The sequence below is a fragment of the Anomalospiza imberbis genome, chromosome 1 (genome assembly GCF_031753505.1).
Source record: "Anomalospiza imberbis isolate Cuckoo-Finch-1a 21T00152 chromosome 1, ASM3175350v1, whole genome shotgun sequence".
NCBI classification, from domain to species: domain Eukaryota; kingdom Metazoa; phylum Chordata; class Aves; order Passeriformes; family Viduidae; genus Anomalospiza; species Anomalospiza imberbis.
In genome coordinates, this window is record NC_089681.1 from 47,592,415 (window position 1) to 47,602,658 (window position 10,244).

Sequence of the window (10,244 nt, forward strand, 5' to 3'; positions counted from 1 at the left end):
AGATACCCCAGTCTTTTTTCTTTTTTCCTTTCTTTTTTTTTTTTTTTTTTTTTTTTCCCCAATTTATATTAACCCAGAAATAATACACACTCTTCCCTTCTTCCTGGATAAAATCTTTTTTATGGTGAATATTCATAACTTCTGTAAGGTTTTTTTTCTTCTCCGTGCCTCCCGGCATGTCAACGAATATCTCGGCAGCGGCCACGGGGGAGATGTTTGCCTGGCTTTCGCCCTAAGCAACCAAGCGAATGTATCCCTCCATCAAATCTCCTTAGTTTTTGCTGGTCAGAATCTCAGCTATCCGGGATGAAAAAAATGTGGCTCCTCCTTGAGTTGCCCCAACCATCAGGTTAAACCAAAGCAAGCTGTGGGATGTGTCCATCCCAACAGCTGGCGGTAGGCATTTTTCCTCTGTTTCTTTCTTATTACCCCCCCGCTCCTCAACCCTCTTATCTCAGCTGTGTACAAACTGATATGGTACTTAGCAGGAAAGTGACTGGAAATTAAAATAACTTCGTTCACCAGAGGTTATCAGCTGGATATCTGTCATCATCAGTTTGTACAGAAAGTCATCTGCGGCAAAGGGCTGGACTAGAGCACAGCCGGGCTCTCGGCAGCCGGCAGGCATGAGCCCTCCCGACAGAAACCGAGCCCAAACCTGCTGATGTGCGGTGTTGTCGCTCCTGGGGTAGGCACGGCTTTTCTTTCGGTCTTTCCAGGCGAGGTGAACGGGAGGTGAAGAATTTGCAGTGCTGGGAGTACGTTAAAACGCTGGCTGTAGCGATCCGCTCTGCCGGCGTGGGTGAATAGATTGTGACTTGGAAGTTTATTGTGCGCGTTAATTTTTGTGGTATAGCGCGGCAGGAATTTGATTGAAAAACAACCACTTTCCCGAGAAACCGTTTCTTTATTAAATTGTATGATTAAAGGTGATATTTCTTTCTTGTCAGTTGTCTCTAAATAATATCGTTAAATAATATCGGTCGCCCTGCCAGGCTGAAGTGACTTTTTTCCCTTTTACTTTTAGTTGTATTTTAGTGAGTGCAATATTTAATAGAAAATAAGCTTTTGCAAGCGAGGGCAGTGATTTGTTTTTTACCCGGCTCGTCTTCTGATCCTAGCTTGAAACGTAAAACATTTTTGCCATGGTTTTTACCTGCAAATGAGAGACAAGAGCAGTGGAAGCCGCGGGAGTCGATGCCCACGCCGCTTCTCCCCTACTTGGGTGCTGCCACTCCAAATTTCTGTGCTGAAAAGCGCCGAGCTTTAAAACCTCGCGTTTCCTTTCAGTCGTTTGGATGCCCCTTCTCCAGTTAAACACGAGGGTGTTTCAAACACGTGTAAAGGTGGCTATAAAGCGAGAAATTCCGTGAGGGTTTTTTTTCAAGTGACGGGCTTTGCTCTCTGGGAGGGGTTTGCCGGTGGTCATGTAAGCCCATGGGGGGAGGTGGGGACCCGCCTGGGCCTTGAGGGTGCCTGCCCGAAAGGTGAGGATGGCTGGGAAGAACGGCCACGTTGGCCTGGCAGGCGCCTCTTTCCCTGGCTCCAAAGTGACCCGTGCTTTACACTCAGGCGCCTTGTTTTTTTTCCCTGCCGATTAGCCTGTTTACGTTATAGCCGGGCTACAAGCTTCATTTTATTTCCTCCGATAAATACGATAAGAAAACCCGGCTTAAACTGGCACCAGCGTGGGAAACCATTCCTAGTCACCCCTTTCCTCTCCACTCCTTTTCGTTTAGGGTTTGCTGTCGAACCGCTTAAATCATAGACTCCTAACTCTTCATTACGTCACTCCTTTCCCAAATCTCGTTCTGCTGACGTAGCTTTCACCCCGGGATTCCGGGAGGCTCTCAGGTATCTCCTACAGCATGCCTGGGTTAGGTACCCGGGGGTGCATCTGCAGGGACATTTTTGAGGGCAGGGGGGTGCTCGGTTGCGGGAAGACACCGCCGGGGAGGAGGTGCCAGCGAGGTGCCCATCGCTCCTGGTCGTTATGGCCAAAGAGAGAAGAAGGCAGATTGGGGGGGAAAAAGTTTCGTATCCAATTAAGGCAAATTCCCTCGCGGGCACTTGAACCTCCCAAAAAAGGGTTGGGGGTAAGCCGTGTGCAAGTGCAGAGCTGTTGCTCCTTCCCCCACCCTCGGGTCTCTGCAAACGTGATCCCTTAGCAGGGGTGCACTAAGGAGGAGGGAAGGCTCGCTGCCCCTCGGCCCGGACAGTCTCGGAAGCATCGGGCATCGCCCGGCATTGGGCCCCAATGCTCCCGTGGCGCTGCGGCCGTGGGGGCCCGGTGGGTTCGGGTGCGAGGCGGTGCGAGGGGTCACTTTGGGGACTATCGCAGGCTGGCTGGAGTGTATTCTTTTCCGAGACGTGTTTATGTAACTTAATGTACTTTAGAAACTGCTGGGGAGTTTAGGCCGGGCTGATAAGCGCCGCGGTTATTACGGGCGACGTGCCGGCACCTCTCCCCCTCTCTTCTCCCCTTCGCTTATCCGCGCTACTTAAAATATACTTTTATCAAGGCCACCCCACGATACGGACTGTTTCCATTGCCCAGCGGCTGTGACATTGAAGCGGACATATCGATCGGGACACCGGCGGCTCTCGGGAGCTCTCAGCCAGCGGGGAGCTGCTGGCCGGCTCTGCGCTTCCCGGCTCCCGACCGCGGAGAGCTCAAGCCCCCGCGGCAGGAACGGCGGCCGAAGCCGGCGGAGCAATCCTCATCCGCCGGGAAGAGATGGATTTCAGAGGGATAGGGGCCTTTGACATCACCCATCACCTCCGTCTCGGGTCGGGTGGGACAGCCCAGGGAGGCGAGGGTAGTGGTCAGCCAAAACTGACCCCCAAAGCAGCAAGATCCTCTACACACCACAGCATGGGCAGGGGTGGGCACGGTGAACGTGCCCTTTGTGATAGATGAGATGTGTCCCACGGTGAGGACGGACCCCCAAACTACCAAGGATGAGGAGGGATTATTTTTTCTTCCCTCGAAATTCCTAACGAAGGGCTGCCTGGTGCTCAGGGGCCGAGCATTAGCTCTAGCCGTCCTCGCTGGTCGCAGACAGCAGGCTCCGGGCCCCGTGGAGCAGGACACCCTGACCCGGCTCGCGGAACCTTGCCCGCTCCCTGCCGGCCGCTCGGCTCCCCCCTAGGCTGAGGCCGTGCCCGGCGGCGGGGAGTGGGGCAAAAGGATATTCCCCACTGCAGTCAGCGGCCTCCTGGTCACTGGTGACCTGCTACTGCGTGCTTTTGGGTGATTTCCACCGTGTCTTTACACACTTGACTCTCAAATAAGCATCAGGCAGCAGAGAGCCCGCACGGACATTTATGCAATATGTGCCCAAGTATGTGGTTTCTGTGTGGTTGGGGTTTTTTTGTTGTGTTGTTTTTTTTTTTTTGTTTTTTTTTTTTTTTTTTTAGGTGTGGGGAGTTTTTGTAAATAATGATCTGCAGCTTCTTTTTATTTGCCCTCCTTCCAGTCTCTGAGGTCCGGCTGGTTAATGATTTCAGCCTTAAAAAAAAAATTAAATAAGATCAACTAAACGCGCGGAGGAGGCTCCTGTTGCCGCGTAACCTGACTCCCGGAGCCGGCGCTCCGCGGTACCCGCACGCCGAGCCCCGGTGGGGCGTGCAGGACGAAGGTGATGCCCTCCAGTTCTCGGGGTGACCTGGAGGCAGCCGGGACACACGCAGCACCCTAAAGAACATGATTTAGCTGCTTCTGTCCAACAGGCGCATACACGATTTGTCTCTTTCCAGCAAATACACAGGGATTTTGAAAATGAGTTAAGGATTACTTTTATTTTTTCTCTGCCGTTTTAAAGGTTTTGAGAATCTGTGGCTAAAATGGCCTAATTCTGACCGTTTTATCAACGGGCATCTCAATGCCCTTGCTACAAAGCAGTGGGGCTGTGTTCCACTCACTTCTTGCAGTGACGAATATTACATATTATTTTAACTGCAGTACCCCTTTCTGCGCACAGCTGTAGATAAATCAAGTACCTCGACTCTGTGTGCGAATCGGCTTTCACACCTAGTGAAAGAACCCGTTTCGAGACAACAAGGCCAGAAGGAAAGGCCCCCACCCTGGTTCCCGCCGCCCCGTCGAGGGGAACAGGGAGGCGTGGGGGTAGGAGCCGCCTCCGCCCGCGGCCGCCGTGGGAGCCCAGAGCCCTTCCCGCCAGCGCGTCTCCCGGGCCGGAGCCGTGGGGATCACTGTTCCTGTCTGGGCGCTGGGGAAGGCTTTCAGGGCTCTCTTCTGCTGGTTCTGACAGGAAAACCCGGGGGAAAGTTTCTTGCTGCGAGAGGTCGTTGTGGGAGAGAGCCGGGAACGGCGGGACGCGGGGCACGGCGGAGCCGCACTTCTCCTCCCCAGCGTTTTAGAGCCGAGCTTCTCCTCATCCTCCCCCCGTTCCCTATCACGGTTGTTAGGCAATATCAAATCCGATCTGCAATTAGCTATCCTGCCTCCGCCCCCATGCCCGCAGCACAGAGAGTTAATTCTTTCTCACTTAAACCCATCCCTCCCAAAAGAACTCCAACAAAAACTAAACTAAACTAAACACCAACAAAAAACAACCAAACAAAAACCATCACCGACTGTTCCCTGGGATGGCTGTCGCCACTGCCGCACACCATGAAGGAAATATCGGTTTATGCATGCATCGAAACCTGCCAGAAAACCCCCCACATAGCTGTCTTCTTGCTTCTCTGTCCAGGAAATAAAATAAACCATCAGAACAGGTCACAATCTTCCAGTGAAATGCTTTCCACAGATCAAAATGAATATGTTCTCTTGGAAGCATTTTTCGGGACTAGCTCCGTTTCATGCGTGTCCACGCTGAGCTCCGGCGGGGCCGCTCCGTTTCTCTTGGCATCGTGGCAACCTCTCGCCTTCCCTTTTGAAACCGCTTTCCTCCCCACTTACCTGCCTGACAGAAATGTCTGAGAACACGTGCGAATAATAATCATATTAAACACCCAAACAACGACATTCGTAATCTTAGCTAAGCAAACCGCTTCCCTCCATCACAACTAATAATGTTTTAACTTGCTGCTTTCGTGTGAAATGTCAAAGTTTGGGGACTTTGTTCCTGCTTGGAATGAAAGTAGATTTTTAAACGTTAAAATAATATCTTCCAGAGCGAGTCCGACCAGTTCTGTACATGCAAGCGCTACTAGACTGAAAAATCAAATCAAAACAACCACATCACAGAATGAGAGATTTCAGAGTTAGCAGTTCGAGGTAATTAGATAGCCTATTAATAGCCTTGCTCCTCGCCGCTATCAAAAATAAGTGGATGGCTCCTGCCTCGGGAAGGTATGAGCAAGCGTGCCACGGGAGATATGGAGACCGAGGAGATGGGGAGAGGTTTCCAACGAGACTTGTGGGGCCCCCAAAATGAGGGACAGGCAAAATGCGTGTACCCCCCTTGGTGTTGCCTGTCATCCCCACAGATGCGGGCTTTTCCCTCCTTTTGATAGATGGAGGTGTCGGAGGGAGTCGCGGAGGCAGGTCCCGGCCGGGCGGGTCCCATCCGCATCGGCCCGAAGATAAGCGATGCTGCTCACTCACCTCCGGGGAGGCGACGCCTTCATTCCCTTTTGCTTTTCTTACCCTCGGTGTTAATGGCTTCGCGGACACAGCCTTCTATTTGCAGTTAGAAGTATAAATATATACGTTCGACGTGGGAATACCGCGATTTCCATTTCGTTCATGTAATCACTGCCAGTGTTTATCCATTTCGCCTAAGACTCTACGACCAAAGAGGGCGTGCAAATAATCCGCACTTTTCCATTAGTTTAGGAAAAGGTTGGGTTTATGCATCCGTTATTGCTGCTCACGTTGAATTTACAATTCAATAGTAAAGGACGCCAGTATCTGCGAACAGGCAAAAGAACAATTAAAAAGCCGATCGTTCCAAAACTAGGTGGCTATAATACATCGTTCCCCTGCTGGTATTGATTGATTTTAAGAGGTCACAGATGACTGTACTTTCAAGAGTCAAACGACTTTCTATTAATTCCAATTAGATGAGCAAGAAGCAGCATAGTCCAGTAAAGGTTATTTTCTTGCTGTAATTTCTTACATGTTTTACATACACACATTGTAATAATTTCTTGTTTTGTCTTTCTTGATGGACAAAATAGTTTTAGTATTAAATATGGAACACAGTAACAAAGGACATAGGAGTAATCCTAATGTTACTGAGGTTCGAGATTTTAATTTTTTTAAAATTTGTATTCTTAATATGGATAGAGTTAGCAGCCTTTTTCTGAGTAAGCAATTCTCAGAGTAAATCAGTGTGATGTATAGAGTGACTACTATTTCCAAGGGTAAAATAAAAATGGACCTATGCCCTTTCAATAAACTCTGAAGAAAATTCCATGCCCCAGTGTTACAGGATAACTTAAGAGAGTTGCTAGCATTCATCAGTAACCAGGATGATACCTGGATGATGCATTTAGCATTTGCCAATGACAATCAAACATAAGCTTAGCAGCACACAACTTTAATATTCACCTCTGAAATAATAATCTAAAACCCCCAACAACACAGTTTTAGTATAAATTTACATAGGTTATTTGCTTTGCAGCAGCACATTTTCATTGTAAAATTACTGTAGGTTGTTTTTTTCTGATAGGGTGTGTGAAAGGGGGCTTACAAAGAAGCCCTGCTTCTGTGTCCCTGCTCATTTATCCAGATCCTAAAAAGGTCTAAGGCTACTCATTCAGCTGAAATTTGTCCTTGCTCATGGTGACTCAAACATGAAAAGCCAGTGCCACAGACCTCCATGGAAATACCTCTTGCAGAAATAAACCTTGCCAGTAGATCACTTCTGAGGTTACCAGCAAGAATTGCTGCTCAGCCCTTCAAGTCATGGCTTTAACTTCACTAAACTGGCTTTAAGCAGAATCTTATACAAACTTCAGATGAATATTTGGTCAGCTAATGCAGAGTTTTCTGCTATCACAGCTTGGAAGCTGTTGGTCCCAAACAAACCCAATCAGCACTAGCTCAGCAACTACCATAGCTCCTGTAATGAACTTAACAGTAAAGGTAATGTAGGTGCTCTGTGTTATGTCAGGCTCTGTCAGGTTTAACAGCACCTCTTTATGCAACAGATGCCATGCCATTGAACACTAAAGATGGCAGATCCAGGTCCATGGCCAGCACACCCTTATAAACTTCCATTGCCCTTAATTCTGGGGGCCAGTGACCCCAGCAGAAGGGACAACCATGAGCACTGACATCAGTGGCATCTCATGGCGTCACAGATAAATCCGACAGAGGTAGGGCTGTCAGAGCCTAGGAGTGTTGGGAGATGGAAACTCAGCAGTGCTTAGCTGGCTGGAGGGCTTTTCCCTGGCTATTTTCAGCTTTCCCCCAAATGCCCCATAGGCGACACCTATGCAGTGCCACTCCCCACAGACCACCAGCTGGGCTGTAGGGACACAGCTTTACCTACCACTACTTAAATCAAAGGGTTTCAGCTTCTACACTAAGCCAAATTCTTTCCCTCCAAAAAAATTTGTATCAATCAAAACATTTAATGTTATCCAAAATGAAGATTTTTGTGCTGTTTTTGAAGTATTTAGCCCTTTAAAGAAAATCAACTTAAAATTAAATATGCAACAAGGTTCATCTCAGGAGGGCAGAAAAAGTGCTTTGTATTTTTTTTCTCTTTCAGTTTGGTAACTGGCTCACATCTGGAGTGGTAGGAAAGGTCTGTCATGCCTGGATCAGAAGCCAACATCTCAGCACCTCTTCCTTTCTCAGACACCAGAAACTACAACAAAACCTCCAGTTTTCTCCTTGGTCAGCAGGGCACAGAGAAAGCAGCAACCCCCTAACTGGTTGAAACTGCTGCCTGTGCTCTGGGTTGAAGGTTTTAAACTTTTTTACTTTATAGGTAGGGGCTCACATGAATATGCTCCAAGATATTTCTCTCATGGAACTGGAGAGGGGTGTAATTCAGCCTGAAACCAGGATTTATGATGCACTCTTATTTTAGTTCCTACTGCCTAGGAGAACAGTTACTACCCAAATCACAAACTGTGTCTGTGGCCTGTGCTAAGTTTTCAAATTAATTTGGTTTTGGTTTTGATAGCTTCAACAGAATTGTTGAATAACATTTCCTTTAGTGGGGGTTTTCCAAACAAATTTACTTCATTTCTGCTTGCAAGAAGTGGAAAGAATGTATTTTCCTTGTGCCTGCTTGGAACTACACATGCCTCTGCGGTCCAGAAGGTGACATATCTTTCACAAGTGATTCCTCTAGTAAGTGTAGAGAGGAGAAAATAATTGTTGTGAGCTGTAGCTACCAGAAGATTAAAAATATTCTGTACTGAAATAAGTTAACCATTGCTCGGCATTTGGACTTGTGGAGCACAGAGCTGACTAGGTTGAGCCTAGGGAGAGAACTGGAAAGCAAATTTCTCAGCTGGAAAAGGAGACACCCTGAATTTAATGGTGTTGGACCAAATGAACAGCAATAAACTTGGAAGACCTTGGCTGAATGCTAAATGTGAGTATGGACCCAAAACAGCACTTCTTCCATGTGTCAAAAATACACTGTTTAATGGATTAAATTATTTTATCATCCTCCATTTGGAAGGAAAAAACCCGCTGTGTGAAGCTCAAGAAATAAATAAAATCTAGTGATGAAAAACTAAATTCTGATGGGAATTTTCCTGGAGAAAGGCCCGCTCAAGTTGACCTATTTAATTAAAACACAATAAAATGTAATTTACTTTACATCATTACATACTAATGTCTACCTTAGAATCACAAATTTGTTGAAACCTGAGCAATATGGTTCATCTGTAGTAATAAAAAAACGTAAACAGATGCTTTTAAGGAAACATGCTAATATTTAAAAATAAATTTGGTGGTCAGAGTACTGATGGTACTAAAAAGGGCAATGACTTAAATATTTTTGTTGATGTCAGTTGTTCATTTGTGAGCCGTCAAACTATAAACTGGGGTACTCCAATATATACTGGATATGTGCCATATTATTCAAGAAAAACAATACACTGCAAAAACAATACAGAGAAGAGGTAATTTGTACAGAGTTCATGAGACAATTATATAATCAAATTACAAAACTGACTCACTATGTCCTTGGTTCTATTTATTAGAAGAGAATTGAAGGACATACTAAACATACTCAGAGTCTAGGAATTTAGATTTAAATCCTGCCTGCACACCCAAGCATCCAGGAACTTGTGTGATCCAGAACATAGATCATGAGTCCCAAAAGAAGGATGCCTTGATGTAGGACTCAGGATACAACTTCATTTTCCTGTGTGATGGAAGTTAAACTACTGCCCCATTTTCTTTTGAGGAGTGCTTTGAAACTCAGTCAATATCACAGAAAGGCTTTTAATAATGTTAATGGCACACAAAAAGAAGTGTAATTAATTATTTATTTCAAAAGGCAACAGCAGTTTAAAATCTGCTCGTGTTTCACGTGTTTCACTTGTACAAAGCTTCTGGAGAAATGCATCAGGAACATTTGCATGCAAGTGAAGGTGTTTCATGTTCAAACAGAAACAAATCACTGAGGTGCCTAACACGAGACATCACCAAGGCTTTGCACATGTCCCTCACTCACAGAGAATCTCATCTAAGCATGGGAATGACCAAAAGCCAAAACAAAAGTAAGTTGCTGAATTTTCTTTTTGCAGCTGCACTGCAACTGTTTGAACACTTTTCAGATGTTTTTCCTTAAACTTTTAATGCTTTTTAAGGAACATACAAATATTTCCTTTCTTCATCATGTAAGAAAGTTTATTAAATAAAATCTGGTTTTGCGTCTCTTCTGATGCTTTTTTATTCTCAATTTACTGTGCATTTGGTATTTGAATAGATTTTTTAATGGATGACATCTAACCATACCATAGTAAATTTGTGGAGGAGGCTAGTATTCAGAATGATTACAAGGAGTATTTGTTTATGAAACAGGAAAAAACCTCAGTGCCTATTTGTTTTCATTAATCATAATGTTGGCTTGCATGCAATAGTTTTTTAATGAACGCTATGAGAATCTAGGAGACAGAATAGCTAATGGAGAGCCTGGGACACCTGAGTGTAGTTTTGACTCAGGTAGGGAAGTCATAATTCTGCATATTGGAAGGTAGAATTCTGCAGCACACTGGCCCTGGTGCAATCCTGGCTTCAGAAATCCTTTCCCCCTGCCAGGAGGGACTCTTCTGCCTGGAGGAGTCACTCCAGTGCC

The 10,244-nt window shown here is 46.1% G+C and overlaps 1 long non-coding RNA gene across 1 annotated transcript; it reads left to right on the top strand.

Moving 5' to 3' along the window:
• The first annotated feature begins 211 nt into the window (after nucleotides 1-211).
• On the top strand, nucleotides 212-8,022 carry LOC137474374 (uncharacterized). The gene is made up of 2 exons (XR_010999324.1): nucleotides 212-688; nucleotides 7,692-8,022. It is a non-coding gene; the product is annotated as an uncharacterized lncRNA (long non-coding RNA).
• Nucleotides 8,023-10,244: the final 2,222 nt, after the last annotated feature.